At 48.7% G+C, this 18,823-nt stretch overlaps 1 protein-coding gene across 7 annotated transcripts in view; it reads right to left on the bottom strand.

Annotated features, from left to right (window-relative positions):
- The window catches only part of SCN11A (sodium voltage-gated channel alpha subunit 11), a 155,457-nt gene that overhangs the window by 8,198 nt on the left and 128,436 nt on the right, over positions 1-18,823 (bottom strand). For 6 of the 7 annotated variants that reach the window (XM_082413722.1, XM_082413719.1, XM_082413723.1 and 3 more), the window contains one exon: positions 58-17,675. The gene's annotated coding sequence lies outside the window, so the exon portion shown is untranslated. The remainder of the gene's footprint in view (positions 1-57; positions 17,676-18,823) is intronic. The other variant, XM_082413718.1, reaches the window with a different exon arrangement.

Raw genomic sequence — 18,823 nt, 5'->3', positions numbered from 1 at the left:
ATGAGCGACTCTGGGAGGGGAGGCAAGTCCAGGACCCCCAGTTTTGCGAAGACTTACACTTGTTTGTCCTCAGGGAGGTGGTTCAGCCTATCTGCTGGGAACTTCACTGTCGTTCAACGGGAAGTGCAAGGAATCCTGCTTTCTTGGGTGTCATTCCCTTCTCCCGTCACGAGATCCACCCTGGCTGCTGGTGCTCCAGATAGTGTTCTCCTTGGATGGAAGCAGGGCGTGGGGAGGGGGTGGGGAAGCTTATGTGTGATTAGATGGTAAAGTAACAAATGTGATTTTAAACGATCTCATGGGAAATGCTGAAACCTGAGGAAGCAAAGAAGCTGCACTTTAGATCACAGTGCCTCTGGCGTCCACAATAGCCGCCCAGGCTGGAGCAAGGCTGCCTCGAACAGCCGGACAGGCAACTCCCCACCGTTGACCCCAGAGAGCAGGGCTGCACGGATTCACAGGGTGTCTTCCTTGTCTCTACATTCTGCCTCCAGAACAAACACTCACATTTATTAAAATGTTTTTGTTCCCCTTCCCCAACTAAAACTTTAAATTTTTATCTTTTGTATTTTGAAAATATTTAATTGAAAAATGTATTTGAGTAATTTTCCCATTCTTCATGTATACTTAGAAATAGATCAGGTCTTATGAAAGAACAGTTTGAAATGAAATTACCAAAAAGGCCTAAGACCTCAGATTTGGTAAAAGAAAAGAGCAGGAGAAAATAACCTGTCCACATGGCCACGGACCAAGAGGGAGGGGGGAGTGAAGCCGAGGGGTCCCAGCCCACCCCAACTGCTCTGAGGCTGCCTGGTTCAACCTGGGCTGGGGTGGGAGTCATTCCTCAAGGCCAGTTTATACTGCAAGAAACTGGCTGGATGTTTTATTGCATTATAACTTCATTTACACAAAATTTCCCAAATCAAACAAAAAACGGCTTTTTCAGGTCCGGATTCAGTTCTTATGAAGTGCTGGTCTCCCCCCTGCAGGAACCAAAACTTTTGAAGGGACAGGCCAAGAAAGGCCGACACCCCTGCTCTAAGGCATAGCTTGTAGAAAGGCTGGAGGCTCGAGGGTTTGGGCATCACAACAGCTCCGTGGGTGTAGGGAAGGAGGATGGCACTTCTTCTGCCCCTGGCAACCTCTTCAAGATGCTTCTCCTGTGGTCCACCCAGGCAATGGCATCTGAACTGCCTGAACTGCCTCAAAAGATGAAACTTCCAAAGTATTTATGGGTCGAATGACATGATGTCATTCGACCCATAAATGTCTGGGATTTACTGCAAAAGAACCCAAGAGGGGAAGGGTGAAGATGAAACAAGATTGACCATGAGTAGATAATTGTGGAATTGGGGTAGGTAAGAACTTAGTACACTATTCTCTCCAGTTTGGTGTATGCTTGAATCTCTATGACAAAAAGTTTTTAAGAAGCAGACTCAAAGAGTAGCTACCAGTGGGAAGAGGGAAGGAGAGAGGGGCAATATAGGGGTAAGGGATTAGAAGTACAAACTATTTGTATAAAATAAGTTACAAGGATATAATGTACAACACAGGGAATATAGCCAACATTTTATAATAACTATAAATGGAGTATAACTTTAAAAATTGTGAATCATTATACTGTACACCATACATCAACTATACCTCAATAAAAAATTTTTTTACGTTTTAAAACATGTTCATACAAAGGCATTAAAACAGGCTGTTATATTTTATGAAAATATAAAACTATTCTAGCTATCTACAGAGAATACTGTCTGGGAGGTAAGACACCAAAAGTTTATGTGTTTGTATGTATACTGTAGAATTATAAGTAATTTTTCTTTTTTCCTTTTTTTTTTTTAAACTCTCTTTGTATTAAAATTTTTTTTCTACAACAAACACGGTACAGCCAATATTTGAGGACCATGGTTAGGGCTCCATCTCCCAGGATCTCTGTTTTGCAAGTCCTGCTCTGGTGAGTAAGAGGGAGTGGCTGGGAGTGCTGGCTGGGAGCAGGGAGTCCTTTCATTCAGGACTGAGCACCATTATCACCACGTGACAGAATCTGCACTGCAAGAAAAGGGTTGCTCTCTGCTTTTAGAAATCACCCTTTTCCCACTTTCTTTCCTCCTCCCAGCTGATAGCCCGGGCTTCAGAATTCTCAGAAGCGGCATCGTCTGGGGAAACAGCTCTGGGTTGATATGAGGGAAGGTGGGCTCTGCTGCTGGTACGTTTGTGTCCTTGGACAAGTCATCCAATTTCTCTGCACCTCGTTTTTCCCATTGCCACTCCACCACTCTCCAACACACTCTCCACACAGCACCTGGGATGTTCTTTATAATAGAATCTGATCAGAAAACACCTCTGCCAAAAACCCCTTGCCTGCCCATCGCTGTTACAAGGAAGTCCCAGATACTAGAAGTAGCTCGTGAGCTCTCATGATCTCTTAGCCTCAGGGTGACAATCCCCCACCTCACCCCCATTTCCATGCCCCAGTGATACTGGGCCACTTAACAGATGCTTGAACACACCACACTGTCTTCCAACTCGGAGACTCTGCAGATGTTCTTTCTTATTTTCTTATATATTTCCTCCCCTTCCCTTCATTTACTCATTTCTAGTGATCCTTCTTCCTCAGACTGAATATTACTCACTTGAGAATACATTCCCTGACTCTCCAAACCAAACTCATGTTATATCCTCATATGAAGTTTTTCATTCACTCAACACATATTTATTGAGTACCAACTAAGTGCCAAGGGCGCACAGTCTAATTGGGAGACAGACATCGAACACATAATTCTGAAAATGACCACGATAATGTGCCTTGTGAGGACGTATCCCATGAAAATACAAATTCAGACAGACAGCGATCAGTGATTGGCTCCCCTCCTTGGCGGCTGGCTTACCCTGGTCACTTGGTGAGACGTGATAATGCAACACACATTCTACATGACAGAACTTTTTGGGCCACGCTTAAGGCCTGATGACAGGATTTTACTCTGTGACCAATTTACATCACTGAGAATATAAAGCATTTCTTCAAGTCATTTGTTCAATACCTATCTGCCCTCATTCTGTATTTACTTATTTTACTAGTGCTTCAAAAGAACCTATGATGTGTCTTTGTTGAGTGCTAAGCTTATAGAAATGAAAAGACGAAGTTCGGCTCCCATGGAGCTTACATTCTAAATTGGGGGGAGGGGGGCGCAGAAAATAAGAAGCTAAGAAATTAGTGAATGCATTATGTTATGTGATTTAAAAATTTTTTAAATTGAAGTATAGTTAATTTACAATGTTGTGTTAGTTTCAAGTGCACAGCAAAGTGATTCCATTATACATACATATATATTCTTTTTCAGATTCTTTTCCATTTTAGGTTATTACAAGATATTGAGTATAGTCCCCTGTGCTACACAGTAGGTCCTTGTTGTTTACCTATTTCATATATGGTAGTGTGTATATGTTAATCCCAAATTCCTAGTTTCTCCCCCCACCCCACCTTTCCCCTTTGTTAACCATAAGTTTGTTTTCTATGCCTGTGAGTCTGTTTCTGTTTTGTAAATAAGTTCATTTGTGTCATTTTTTTAGATTCCACATATAAGTGATATAATATGGTATTTGTCTTTCTCTGTCTGACTTACTTCACTTAATAGTTGCACCCATGTTGCTGCAAATAGAATTATTTCCTTCTTTTTTATGGCTAATATTCCATAGTATATATACACCATGTCTTCTTTATCCATTTATCTGCCGATGGACATTTAGGTTGCTTCCATGTCTTGGCTATTGTAAACAGTGCTGCTTTGAACATTGCAGTGCATGTATGTGATGTGATTTATAATAGAAATATATATTTGATCTTCATCTCCCTGTTTCTGGCACAGAGCTCCTGAAACCCTTGAAATTTCCTAAGTGATGAGAGCCATAAAGGTGTCTCTTGCTATGTTAATGAGGTGACTTTTGGAGTGCACCTAAGGCTGCGGTTGGTTGCAGGGAGAACCATCTATGTATCAGAGGATTGGAACTTTTGATCTCATCCCTTAACCTGTGGGGAGGGAAGCAGGCTGGAGATTGAATCAGTCCCCAGTGGCCAATGACTTAATCAACAGTGCCTCTGTAATGAAGCCTCCATAAAAATCCAAAAGGATGGGGTGGGTTTGGAGAGCTTCTTTGTTGGTGAACACATGGAGATTTGGGAGAGTGGGGCTGGGAGAGGGCATGGAATCTCCGTGCCCCTTCCCCATACCCTGCCTTGGGTATCTCTTCCATCTGGCTGTTCCTGAGTTATATCCTTTCATAATAAACCTGTGATCTCATGAGCAAATGGGTTCCCTGAGTTCTGTGAGCCATTCTAGCAAATTAATCCAACCCAAGGAGAGGGTGGTGGGAACCCCTGCTCTATAGCCAGTTGGTCAGAAGGGCAAGTGACAACCTGGGCTTGCAATTGGCATCTAAAGGGGAGAGCAGTCTTGCAGGTCTGAGCCCTTAGCATGTGGAATCTGATGCTATCTCTGCGTAGATGGTGTCAGAATTGAGTTGAATTGTGACACCCAGCTTGTTGGGTGTCAAACCAGACTTGCTTGTTGAATGTGAGGGAAACCTCCCCACACACACATGTTGGACCTGGGTGCTCACTTTTAGTGTATTAAAGGAGAATTATTTTCCAGAAAGTAACATATTTTGCAAAGATTTCTTTTGCTCTAGACAACCAGAGAATTATTTTTCACCCCCTCTAACTCAATATCCATTCCATCCCAGGAACCTTCCTTTCCTCAGCAGACACCCAAGGAGGTCTTCTTCCCCAGTAAGTTACTACCTTCCTTCTGTATTTCATACATCTTGTGTTCATCGCCGTACGAAGTTTTATTTGTGCTCCTTGAGAAAAGTGTGACTGTCTCTTCTGGCATGCTTCACAGTGCTGGCCACAAAGTAGGTCAACAAAAACCCTTTCTGTGAGCCTGGGAGTCCCTCCAGGGCAGGGTCCAGGACTTATCCTGGGTCTCCAGCCCCCGGCACCATGCCTGTCTGGAGAGAGAGGTACTGAGCTCAGGCTAATCGAAGGAATAAAGGAATTCCTCCTTTTAATCCATTAGCAAGTTGTCATGCTTTCATTTATCTAATTGTTTTGAATACTGATGACGTTTTTAGCCTGCTATTGCACCAATTCCTTACATGGTCGAGGGCTTTGTAGCTTATACTTTACTTTCAATAATGATACTTGATGGATATCTGGTGGATCAAATGGCCCTTGTTTTATATGTGGGGAGACTGGGCATGGAGAGGTTGACCCCCAGCTCTGCAGTATGAGGACAAGGATGAGAACACAAGGTCTCCCACTCTAAGGCTCTTGACACCACAGGTTCCCCAGATGTGATTCTTGCCTCCTTCTGTTACTGCTCCTTGGACAAGCCAACTCTTTCAGGCAGTAACCATCCCCAGGAATCATGGCAGTGGGAGAGAGTCATTGCCACTTTCTTGGTCCCTCTGCTCTCCGTTCTCCTCTGAGCCCCAGCCCGTGATGTGCCCTGGACACAGACTGAGAGGGTGAGGAGGAGCCCAGGGGTGAGGGCGCTCTGTGGAGTCTGGCCTTCCTGTCAGAACTCCAAGCACCAGGGAAAGAAGAGCAGCTTGGTTTCCACGGCAACCTGCCCACCTGGTCCCTACAGCTGCAGCCCCTCTCTGGCCCCCTGAGGTGGGGGCTGCGGGTGACCCGAGCCAGTCCTGTGCCCACGTCGGCTCCCACCAGGTTCAGGCACGAGGCAGGCTGTTCATTCTGAGCTGGAGCTTTGCCTGACACGGTTCCCATGGGGACGGCGGTGGGCACACGCTGCCTGAAGTCAGATCCCTAGATCAGAACTGCCCTGCAATTCAGGCAGCTCCTCTCGAGCCCAGAGACTTTGGAAGAAAGACTGAGTTTCAGATGCCTTAGTCCTTTAACCCGCCCCTCAGCCGAAGGTGGATTTAAGAACTTGGCCCTGTGGGGCTGTGTCATGTACAGGGCATTCCCTCTGTGCCAGGGCCTGGGGACACCAAGATGACTTGAGGCACAGTCCCCACCCTTAAGGGGAGAGAGCAAGACAGTCCATCAAGCTGGCAATGACAGTGCATCGGGGGCCAGCAATGTGGGACTAAGAACAAGAAACCGGAGGGATTGCTCAACTCTGGGAAACATTTCAGAAGGGGAGCAGGAGGCATTCCAAACAGAGGGAGGGGCTCCTGCAAAAACGTAAGAGGAAAGAATATACTGTATGAAATACCAAAGTTCCAGGTGTTGGGGAAAGAGTTGAGAGGGGGCTGCATGGCTGGGGGATGGGCAGGAGCCCCGCACTGAGCCCAGCTCGGGCTGTGTCTTATAGGGAAAGAGGAGTCATTTTACACAGGAAAGCAACATGGCGGGACTTAGAAAGGTCACCAAGGATGCTGTGAAGGGACCGATTTAAGGAGGAGGAGATTAGCAGTGGGGAGGACAGTGAGGTGGCTGCAGAAATTCTGGTGACATCACAGAGGCTGGTGACTAATCTTTCAGAGTCAGGGGCCTCCTACCCACCAGGTGTGGCCAAAGGCGTCAATTCTGTACCTTCGCGTGGAGATGGCAGGAACCAGGAGCCGGGAGACGTGGCCATCAGCTGACAGATGCCTCGCCCACCTCCTGCCACAGGTCAGGAAGACTCTCAGGGAGAGAGGTCAGCCTACAGAGGAGAGCCCTGGGTCAGCACCTGTGAGGAAGGGGCGGTGGCAGGATTGGGCAGGAGGAAAGGTCAGCTGTGATTGACCCATGGGCAGTTCTGGAACTCAGATGCACATCAGAGGTGTCGTACATCAGGCAGGTGGCCAGGTTTTTACAGCCCCCGCTTAGTGGGTCGCTAGAGGTGGGCCATCCCCAGAAGAGCAGGACCTGGAGGCAGCTGCCTGCCGCTGAGGTTGTCCCAAGAGCTGGGAGCTACCTCCGCCTCCAGCACTGCCAGAGCTGGGAGGTGGGTCCTCAGTGCAGGGGACTTGTGCACAGTTCATACCTCGCCCACATCTACAACTTCGTCCTGGGCAGCTCTCCCAGTTGGAAATTGATGGGTCTGGAGTAGGAGGTCTGGAAAGTCCTCTTAGGCTTGGTGCCTCCCAAGTCAGGGAGATGATAGTAACAGCAAAAATAACTATCATTACTGAGTGCCTATGACATGTGTGCAGACTCCAGGCCTTCACACTCTACTTATATCATCTCGTTTCATCCTATGAGATAGACACACCTATTATCCCACTTTGAAGAGGAGGTTGCAAACATCAGAGAGGTGAAGTAAATGACCAGGTCCCCAGAACCTAAGTGGCAGAGTCTGGCCCCTGTGCAGAGTGTCTCACCTCCAGGTGGAATGGCCTCCTTCTTCATTGCAGCTCCCACAACTGCGCTGGAAGACTGAGGGACGACGATGTGACAGTCATGCAAGTGCAGGCCAGTCCACGAGGTGTCGCTACCTGCCAGGAGCCCCAGGTACCAGGGTTAGACTTACAGCACGCCTTCCCCAGCCACCTACTGCCTACTCAAGCATCCATGGCTAGGGCCTGGGACTGTCCTTGGGGCCTCGGGAATGGAGCAGTGACACATAAAAGAAAAGATACCCTCACTGAGAAACGCACTTGTCGGGTTTAGAAGCAGAATTCCATTCAGTCAAAGTGGAGGAGGAGTGGGGAGCCAAGCACTGAGGACCTGAAATGTAATTCACTTGGTAACCTTCCTCCAGTGCCTGCCTCCCCTTCTCTTCCCTTGTAAGCACCGTCCGTGAGGTGGGCTCTGTTCCTCCTTCTCCACCTCCTGACAGCTAATTGCTTAGCAAGATGGTCACCCCCATTTACTGAGCAGCCAGTACAGGCGAGGGCTTATGCCCGGACATCATCTCACTCTCACGACAGCCCTGAGAGACAGAGGCTGTCGCCTCCATTTCATAGAGGGGTAAATAGAGCCCCAAATGCATTAAGTCACTCGCCTGAGTCACACAGCCATTGCGGGACAGGACTTGAATCTAACTAGTCTGTCTGCTCAACCGTGGTGTTGAGGGGATTGAGAGAGGGTTCAGGTAAAGGGGCCAGGACTAGAGAAGGATGTAGTCTTGTGGGCTACAGCAGGAAGGAGAGGAGAGTCATGCAGAGCCACTGGGATGTGGGGCCTGGTTGTTCCGGAAGCCATGGCAAGGCGAGCTTCGGAAGCGGAATCTTGAGAGGGGGAGTTGGAGTTGTGGGCAAAGGGCAGTTTAGATGAGCTGGCTTGGTGACCATTACAGGGGGTCTAAGAGCAGGTTTAGAAGACAGTGCTGAATGGCACCCCACTGGGGACTACTCAGGACACCTGGTCTCCTGTGGCTGAGTCTCGGGGTTCCTTGGTGTAAAATGGCCAGGGAGGTGGCAGTAGGGGAAAGATGAGATGGGATGGTTTAGAGTGTGGTTCTCAAATCTCAGTGTACATTAGAATCACCTGGAGGGCATGTTCAACTAGATTCCTGGGCTCCACCCCAGCGGTTCTGACTCTGGTGGGGAGGTCGGGGGTAGGTCATGTTCTCTGTTCCTAACAAGCACAGGTCCCACCCCTGCTGTGAGGAGCACTGGTTTGGTGGTTTCCACGGGCCCCTCCTCCCCAGCATCCAGCTTTCTGAGACTCTGAGATCGGCTTCCCAAGCAGGGCCCCTCTCCCGAGGGCTGGCCACTGTTGACTCAGGCAGGAGAGAAATGACCCTCTTGCTCCAGGAGCTATGACTGGGACGCGGCTGCCATTTTCAATATGCTTTTTGTGCAGACTTTACAGATAATAAGCCTGGATATCAGAGAGGTAGTCCCAGAGGTTACACAGCTAATAAGTGCTAAAGCCAAGATTAAATCCTGGAGCTTAGCTGAGACCCAAGGGGATAAGGCATAGGCACTAAGGATGCCCTTCAGGACCTGGAATGCCCATTGCTCTATGGGAAGGTATAACAGGATATTTGTTTGGGAGGTCTGGGGTTCTGCAGGCCTGTGATTCATTGAACCACGTCCCACCAAAACTCCTGAGACAGGAAGGTGGCTGGGATGAAAGAGGGACAATTTGCATAGGGTCTAGGAGTCATCTGGGAGGAAATGGATTGATACCATGACTTTTCCCCTGGGGTTCCAAGTTGGCCAGATGAACTAAGTGCAGTGAACTCACCATTGAGATTCTTGAACTTTGCGTGAGCCAGTGGCACTGGGGAAGAAAGACACCCTCACAGGGAACAGAACAGAGCTTGGAGTTATATGAATTTGAATACTAAAGGAGGTGTGATTTTATTTTGTACCCCAAGTTCCTTGCTACAATAGGATTGGATGGGGGCGGTGCTAGCAGGAGAAGTGCGCTGTTGCTCACATTATCTCTGAAATAGATGCACATTCATTAAAATGACAATTGTTTTAGAGTCATAATTGATAACTACTTTCATAATTTCAAAGTAAGAGAAAAAAAGTAGGTAGAAGAAAAGATGCCTAAATCAGCGATGGCAGTGAAATCAGAAGGCACCAGCCTGAGACAATGGCATTTCACTTTACAAAACACTGTTCAGAGGAGAATGCATTGCCTGATGTGGATTCAGTAGAAGTTGGCCGAAGAAATTCTTATAAGAAGAGAAAACATTTGGGATCTCAAACCTCTTAGCCCTCGGCTGGAGGAAAAACTCAGAGCTGGGCTGGAAGAAGCAGGGTGTGCTCTAAGAGCTATGCCAGGCCCTGGAGAATCAGGAGCTCTGAATATAACTTAATCTAAATGAACAAAGGAAATACAGAATGGATGTTAATGGATATTTCAATCCAAGATGAAATATGAGTCCAAGGAGCATTTCAGTATAATATATATTTAATTGAAATGAACTACATATCTTAAATCAAAAATGATGTTAGTGATTCCAAGCAGAAAGAGAATTGCTCTGTGACCTTCATTTTCTCCCTCCCTAATGCTTATTTGGGGAAAGAACTGTTAGATCAAGTATTTGCTGAATGAATGATTGAATGAATGAAGTTGCATTGGTAGAGGAGGTTTCTGAAAATGTACTTTTAATAATGCAGTTAATTTCCTGTGCTTTCCAGGTTTTCTACAGTGAAAAGAAATTACTTCAATAGTCAGAATAAGATTAGAATTGGGTCAGGGACAGGTTAGAATCTGTTCTCTTGGGGGACAGTTTCCTGTGAGGGGCAGTGAGATACCTACTCTCCCAGGCCAGAGATGGTGCCCTTCTGACCTGTGACCCAACCACTGGGAGAAAGATGAAGACAGGTGCTGGTCAGCAAGGCTGGGGTGGTGAACCAGCTGGGACCGAGTCTGTCTGTATCAGGAGTTGTGCATGGAGCTGGCGTTCCAGGGGAGGCACCCAGATGACCTCTCCCTCAACAAACTCACAGTTTTGGCTCTGAAGGTTCATGCACTTGTCACATGTAACTCTAGAACAACCTGTCTGCATCTGTGGCCAATAAAACAGCAGAGCTAGAGCTGAGCTGAAGAAGGGCAGCTGGCAGATGGGTGGGAACTGTGTCTGTTGAGAAACAACTGTTAATGCAAAGGAGAAAGGTGTATCCTGGCCCACAACCCCTCTCACTGGTCAGAAATGACTGGAACATGACAAACCATCTCAGATCTCCCTAGGGTATGCTTCATGGCACTCAGAGCAGAAAATTCATTGAAGGATTTCACTGGAGTGGGGGTCACGGCAGGCTGGACAGGCTGGAGCTTTCCTGGAAGGGGCAGGGCTGTATCTGGGCTCCTCTGGATGGGGAGGGTAGAGAGCGAGGATGGATGGAGACCCAGCAATGGACCAGCAGAGGGGCAGCCAAATGTCATTCACAGGAGTATCCTGTCCAGCAGCCCCTGTCAAAATTGCCAGGGGTGATCCTAAAATGTATAGTCCAGAGCCCTATTTCTAGAGATTTCTTCTTCTTCTTTTTTTTTTTTTAGGTTTGCAGTTGATTCCAAGAATCTGCATTTTTTTCACAAGTACTCTGGATGATTCTGATGCAGCGTGTCAAGCATTAGACTTTGGATACTGTATTAGCGTGGGCTGTCATGACAAAATACCACAGGCTGGGTGGCTTAAACAACAGAAGTTTATTTTCTCACAGTTCTGGAGGTTGGGAAGCTCCAGATCAAGCCTGGCAGGGTTGGGTTTCTGGTGAGAGCTCACCTGCTGGCTGTCAACAGCCACCTTCCCGCAGTGTTCTCACCCGGCCTTTCTTCTGTGCACTTGTGATCTCTGGTGTCTCTCCTTCTTCTTATAAGAAGTCTAGTAGTCTCAGGTTAGGGCCTCATCCTTATGACTTCATGTAACTTTGGTTATCTTCTTAATTATCTTCTATCTCCAAATACAGCCACATTGGGAGTTAGGGTTTCAAACTATGAATTTCGGGGGACACAAACCAGTCCACAGTGGGTGCCACTCCTGTGGAAGGGAAGTGGAGCCTGGATACCTGGCCGAGGATGGTGGAGGATGTTCAGTGAGATGGGCCAAGACTGGCAAAGGATCTTCTGCAGGGAGATGACTGATGTCAGTTCTGCCTCCTGTTTTCAGACCATTTGAGGATCAGCATGTAGCAAGCAGGGGTTTTACTGCACTATAACTCAAGTAATGCTATATGACTTTATTTTTCTAACATTAAATGACATATGTTCATCCCTCCGAGGAATGAGAACTTCATCTCAGTCATCCCTGGGGTACTTCCTCTCTCTACCTCCTCCCAGGAGTGAGTGATATCTCCAGGCCTTCCTTACAAGGTCTGGAGCATCTGGGAAGGTGCCCTGGCCTTGCACCTGCACCAGTCACCATGGTCATGCTCACTGTTTAAACCTGCATGGTTTCTTGAAGGTGGCAACTCCCTGCTTGGTGCCCTGCTTGGTAAGACATCTTTTGCCAGGGCTGGGACACCTAGGGCCTGGAACGCAACTTCCCTTGAACATTACAAGGGTATTTTGCTCTGGTTCTGCCCCAACCCCTGAACATCCTCATTACTCCTAGCTCAAAATTTCTCCCCAGCCAAACTGAAGAGAGTGCACAAAGCACTGAGGTCTCTATCATTCAAGAAAATCCCCTTCCTAGTTCCAGGGAATGTTCACTTCATTCTTAGACCCAGGCCATTGATCCTGCACCACTCCATGCCTTCTGCTCTGGGAGGGGTGATCTTCCGTGATCTGTGCCCAGTAGGCCTGTGACGGGACACTGCTGTACCTCCTCCTTGGGTAGGGGCTTGGGAGGAACAGGTGAAAGCTGGTGATTTGGTGGAAGCTGAGGGTTTGTACTGCAGAGTTTAATGGTCTATCCCTACCAGCTCCCTTGGAGTATTTAGGTCTCTGGAACTTGAGGCACAATATGCAGGGTCACCCAGCCCTGGAAGGCAAGAAAGAGCCAGGGAGCATATTTCCTAACTGTCTGAAAAGTAACGGGACCAAAAGAGATCCAGAGTGTCTCCACCAGAATGAGAGGATCATAGAATGTCAGCGCCAGAGAGAACCAAGAGCTCATCTAATCAGTTTCCTTGTTTCACAGATGAGGAAACAGAGGCCCAGAGAGGGGAAGGTACTTGCCTAAGGTCACACAGCAGGCCGGTTCCAGGGCAGGAACAGATCCCCCACACCCATGACTCCCACACTGGCCCTGCTCTTTTCATTCTCATCTGATGTGGGCCTGGTTCCTCTGCTCCAACTATATCTTATAATTTACTTGGTTCTACTAACCATAAAATTACCATGTACTTCATCAGAAAATGTGTGGTAGATTTAGAAGCCCTAGGGAAACATACGTACACATGCATACATATGTGCACACACTCTCAGACACCGAGGTAACCCCTGTCAGCATTGGGAGGCCTGTTCTCCCTGGACACGGGCAAAAAGCCCAGCCCAGAGCTCTGGTGCCCCGCCAGTGGGCAGCTTCACACGTCCTCCCCCCTCAAATGATAAGCATGGACCACAGCATCCAGCCCTCACCATCGAGCTCAGAATGGGAATGGCTGGCCACCAGATGCAGTGTCGGGGGAGAAGATCCAGAGACCCCTCCCTCAACAGCATTAAAACTACAGTGCTTGACTGAGATCTTGTCCATGAGCCATTAGGAAAGTGGGGAGCGCTTTCATGCATTTCTTTGAGACCCGGCAGCTGTGCACCTTGCCCTGGGCAGGGACATAGTCAGCACTGACTTCTCCAGTGAGCTGTTCTGACCCAAGGAGGAAGGCTGAGGCCATGACAGACAGTGAAAGCAGGGAGAATAGCACCAACACTAACAGTGATTCAGCTGACACTGCTTATTACATGCCAAGAGGCTTACATGGTTATTGCACTTAATTCCCAGAACGAAATGAGGACAAAGGTGGTGGAGCTGCGGTTGAGAAGGGAGCTGCCGAGTGACATCTGGGGGACTGGGATGGCCAGGAGGACCAAGAGTGGCTCCCGGGTTCCTCTGATGAAATGTTCTAAGCAAGTTCTGGGTCGTCCCCAGAACTCACCCCCAAAACCCTTCAGCCATCACCTGGGAGCCTCCCTGGTTGGGAAAAGCAAGTGTGTGTATGTGTCCTTCTGGCCACAGCTAAACAACCAGGGTGGAGAGAGAGCACGGGAAGGAAGCTGGTCCTGGCCCCCAAACCATGCTCTCCCTCCTTCCCGTACCTGGGGAGCTCTTCCTGACCTGGCTGGTGCCGGGACAGCCCCAACCAGGCATTGGAGGAGAATGAGGCAGCTCTTGGAAAAGAGGGAAGGAAAGGTTCCCTTATGCAGGTATTTCTCTGGGGAGCAGTGCTGGGGTGGGCACAGATGGGCCTCAGACCGTCAGACATCAGAGGCAGCGCTGCCCTCACTGCCTTGCCAGGGAGTGACCCACTTGCTTGGGTAAGTGTCAGTTTGCTGTAATTATTCATGTGACTCCCCCTTCTTCCTGTTCCTCTAGGCCCAGCACCATGGGGGCTACTGCATTTCTCCACGACCAACCTTCTGGGCAGCAGCAGGGGGGCCTGGCAGGTGGACCCTCAGCCAGAGAGATGCAGAGGAGGGCTGCGTGGGGCCAGGACGCACAGGCAGACTCATCAGAAGGAGGACGGACACTGACTATCCCCGGGTGATGGGCAGCACACCCAGTCTCTCACCTACAAGCCTCCTTGAGCTCTCACAGCAGCCCTGAGTCACTAGTGGTTTTATATTTCTCATTCTAATGCCAAGGAAACTGACTTAGGGACAAACTTTTCTAAGACAAAATGGAAAGGCCAGGCAAGACACTGAGGTGACCAGTTTCTTAAAGACCTCTAAACTGTCCAGGGCACTAGAGAAACCCATTCAGAACTCACCTTGCAGAGTCCCTAGGGACCCTGGGAAATGGACGCTCAGGAGAATGTCCATCCAGAGGCTTGTGGGGCTGGGTCCCAGGATGCAGAGCTGTTTCTTCGGCAGCATCCAAATAATTTCCTAACAATCAAAAGATAGGCAACAAGAGTCAAGGAATGAAGAGTAAAGGAATGAGACTGGGGATTCCTTGGGGGAACCGGACTACTCTTTTGACATCTTTGTATCCCCACCCAAACCCTTCAAAATCTAACAATATACATCAATAAATACTTAATACATAGCAATGTTAATACTAATTGAGCCATATCTCACTTAAGGATCATAATTGCCTCATGAAATAGGTATGGTCATTATTGTCTTCATTTTTAAAATGATTAAAGCTCAGAGAGACTGAGGACTGGGTCCAAGGTCACTCCGTTACTATTGGGTAGCATGGATGTGAGACCCATGCAGCTGCCATTGTCTGCCATGTTTCTGGCCCAGAGAGAGCAGCAGAGTCCTTGCAATGAGGATGGCACAGGGCTGGAAGCAGACTGCACTCACAGACCCAGCGGTACCCTCTCTGGTTCAAATTTATCTATTTCTGGTCATTTTAAATTCAATTTAAATTCTATTCTTTCATTCTGGGAATGGAATACATAGGAAATGTTGTGTCACCCTTCAAAGTTGATGACAGAACCATTGTATCAGTTAGAAATTCCCCACAATCACTTGAAACAGAGACTCACTAAAGATTGGCTTAAAGAATCTTCATCTCTTTTTCTCTAACGTAATGTGATGTGCAGAAGTAGGTGGTTCAGAGCTAGTGCAGCAGAGCCATGATCCCCTCAGGTCTCACACTCTTTCTATCTTTCTCCTCTGCCATCCTGAGGATGTGGCTTCTATTCTTTAGTTCGCCTCGTGGTCACAATATGGCTATTGAAGCCCCACCATCACATCTGTATTCCAGGCAGGTAGGAGGAGGAGGTGGTAAAGGATAAAAAGGCATATATCAACTGATTTAGCCCCCTCTTTTAAGGAGCTTATCTAGAAGCCTCATTCAGCAATGTCCCTATAACTCATTGGTCAGAACTTAGAGCAAGTCTACGCCTAGGTTCAAGGTAGAATTAAAACTGTATTTTTTAAGGTGGGCACTTAAAACCGTATTTTTTTTAAGGTAGGCACTTTGACACCTCTAATAAAATCAGATTTCTTTTACTAACGAAAGAGGAGAGTGGATATTGGGTAAGCCCCTCACCACCTCTGCCACAACTTTACTTTGCCTTGGCTACTTCAGTCCCAGTAGTTAAGGATAGCCCTGGGGCACACTTTCACAGAGACTAAGCTGTAAGTGGCTTGACCATCAGAAACCTGAGGTGAGCCTGGCCCTGCTCTTAAATTCTTTCCGGCAGCAGCCTCAATAGCACAGCCCGTCTCTGGGCTGGCCTCAGGTAGGAAAGCACCTATATTGGGGGAGAATAAATACCTTTGGCTTGACCATGTCCCATAGCTGCTGTGAGCCTCAGAGGAGCTAATGCATGTAATAGCACCTCATAAACTATGATGTCCATGGCCTCACCACTAAGAACCAGCAGTACTGGCATACCTGGGAGCTTGCTAGAAATGAAAATTCTCAGTTCCCCTGCAGCCCTACTGAATCTGTATTTTAACCAGGCTGCAGGTGATTCAGGTGCATTAAAGTTTCAGAAGCACTTCGCTCTAGAGCCGTGGGACTGAATCACAAGGGAGGCCAGGTGACAGGAGACAGGTGTGCTCACCTGAGACCCTTCCTCCAGCCTGATGAAGTATCTCGGGAAAGTCACTCTCCCTCTCTGGCCTCGGTCTTCCCAACCGTTTAGAGGAAGGGTTTGCACCAGACCCTTGCTCCACAAAGTATGGTCTTGATCAACAGCATCAGCATCACCCTGGAAGAAATGCAGAAGCTCAGCAGTCTCCCCAAACCCAGAGTGACTGAAAAGAGTCTGCATTTTGGCAACCTCCCCAGGTGATGCATCTGTACGCTAAAGTTTGAGAAACCCTGCACTAGATGCTCTGTGTGCTCTGAAATGAGAAATCAAAGTCATTTAGGCAACTGGTCCCAGGTTCCCAGTCTGTGATGTGGATGATGGGAGACCACTGATTCCTGGAGTTTCTTGGGTTGGGCTGAGGGGAGATAAACTCCCTTTGAAAGATCAGTGACTGGCAGAGCACAGGGCGGAGAGCCACGCGGCTGGTACTGTGGATGCCTGGGCTAGGTCTGAAGCCGGGATCAGACTTGGGGCTTCCTCATCAGGCACTTCTCCTCTGGAGCTGGATGGGTACCTGGAGCCAGAAGCGCAGCTGCAGGCAGCGCTCCGGTGATGGCTCTGGACCACACCTCCCTCCTGCCCTTCTCCCTCTCCAGGGCAGAGGTGGGCACACCTGAGATGCACAGCTGAACAGCGAGTGCACCACGGAGTCAATGCTGCCGGCTTTCAGCAGGAGAAGGCGGCAGAGCCTACCTCACCAGTCTTCTTGCCCCTGAGCACTTCGTTATTTAAAAGAATCCTTTAAGACTGTTTGATGTTTTGGACTAAATAAAGCTGTGCTCCCACTCCGATTGAGCTTATAATGGAGTCTAATTTTATAAAGAAGCCAATTAATGGCTTTGTATATATAAAAGAAAGTATCCCTGCTTCTTTTCTTGACCAAAAGGCCCCAGAAGTTAGTCCTGCAAAAATGTCAAATCTTGCTTTAAAGAATGGCAGGACTTCTCCGAGGAGAATAACAGGAAATGACTCACAGAGGGCGCCCCGAGGCTGCTCAGCTGTACAGAGGTGGGGGGGCCCACCCCCGCGCAGTAATATGAGGCTGCCGGCTGACTGCAGGGAGGAAAGTGCCCCGCCCACGGAGGGGGCGCTGTCTTCACTAGGCTGGAGCTCTCTGAGGGGCCCAAGGATGCTGGCACGCTGGCTTGCAGAGACAGACATCGCGGTGAGGCTGAGAGTCCAACACTGTCAGGATTTAGTGCCTTGAAGAAAATTCACCTAGAAATAATGCTAAATTAACCACACAAAATTGCCAGTCCAGGGACTCTTACCTGTACTGGACTCTCTGGCTCTCATCTTGATCCCATTTGATGAGCCAGTGGAGACCGGGAAGATGTCTTCCTGGTTTCTTGTGGACTAACTCAGACCTGAATTTTCTATTCTGCCACTGAGCTCCCTATCTGTCTGCCTTTCACTTCCTTTCTCTCCCTTCCTGGCCGCTGCCCTCCTCCGCTCCCCTGGCCCTATTCCTTCCTCAATCCATAGGCTTGCCCTGTCCAAGGCCCTCACTAAGGACAGCAGCTCTGCCCCAGAAGCCCCGATCTGATGAATGGGTCAGAAGATATTCATACGGAGCACATCAGTACAGCCACAGCAGCCAAGTCCTGGAACAAATAAAAGTCCCATGTTAGTTTTTTGTTCTTGGGGAGAAAAGCCATCAGATATTGAATATTTTCCATGCCAGTTGTGGAGTAGCTGCTGCCTTGAGCCCTTGTACTAGTCAGAAAGCAGAATCCACCTCAGGTGGTTCAGGAAACACGAACGAAGGACTATTTACAGACGTGTGGATGCAGTTGCTTTAGTTACCCATTGCTGTGTCACAAATTACCCCAACATTTTGCAACTTCATATACATTTGTGATTTCACATAGTTTCTCGAGGATGAGAATCTGGGAGCGCCTTAGCTGGGTGCTTCTGACTCTCATGAGGTTGTCACCAAGCTGTTCATAGGGGCCACAGTCACCTCAAGACTTAGCTGGGACTGCCGGGTCCACTTCAGAGCCCATTCAGGGGATTTTTGCCATTTCCACTCCTGACCATTCCCCTACAGGCCTCCAATCTTGATGTGTCCTCCTGTTCTTGCTCTTTTCACCCAGAGATGAGGGGCTGCAAGGGTGAGCAAGTTGAGCACACCCTCTCACCTTCCTTTTTGTTAGTGTCAAAGTGAGGCCCAGAGAGGGCATGGGCGTTGCTCAAGGTCACACAGCAAGTTGGTGGCAAAGCAGAGCTCAGGCCCCCGCTGCACTGTGAGGAAGGGCAGGGAAGTTTTCTCAGCATCTCATCAAGGGAGCAGGAAAGCAGCTACAGGCCCCAGTGGCTCTGAGAAAAGAGCCACTGAGCTGTGGGGCTCAGCAGAGCATTCTTAAGTGTAATTGACTTTAGGCATTAAACTTTTACCAGAATGAGCTCACAAGGTCTGTAGGGAGAAGGAAAGTGCCTGGCATTTCCTGCCTCTTGGGGCAGCGTCTGGGGTGCAAAAAAGCCCATCTTCCAGGCTGCAGGATGGAGCCCTCCCCGGGGAGGCAGAAGAAGGGTGAGGCCCTGGGAGAGACTGCAGGTCAGGATACTGAGTGTTCAGTGGCCACCTGGTTCTCGCTAATTCTGGGGGGTGGGGAACGGGGGCTAAGACCACCCACTGAAAGGCGTGACGGCCCTCGAGCAGTCACGCCTACGCAATGAGTGTCTACTGCAGGGGTGGGGAGAAGGGACAGAGGACTCAGCCCCTGCTCATAGGGAGCACCCCCCAAGCCCT

This window comes from Balaenoptera physalus (assembly GCF_965194825.1).
Source record: "Balaenoptera physalus genome assembly, chromosome: 11".
NCBI classification, from domain to species: Eukaryota; Metazoa; Chordata; class Mammalia; order Artiodactyla; family Balaenopteridae; genus Balaenoptera; species Balaenoptera physalus.
The sequence above is the reverse complement of the archived record's forward strand: the minus strand, read 5'-3'. Positions and strand labels throughout refer to the sequence as shown.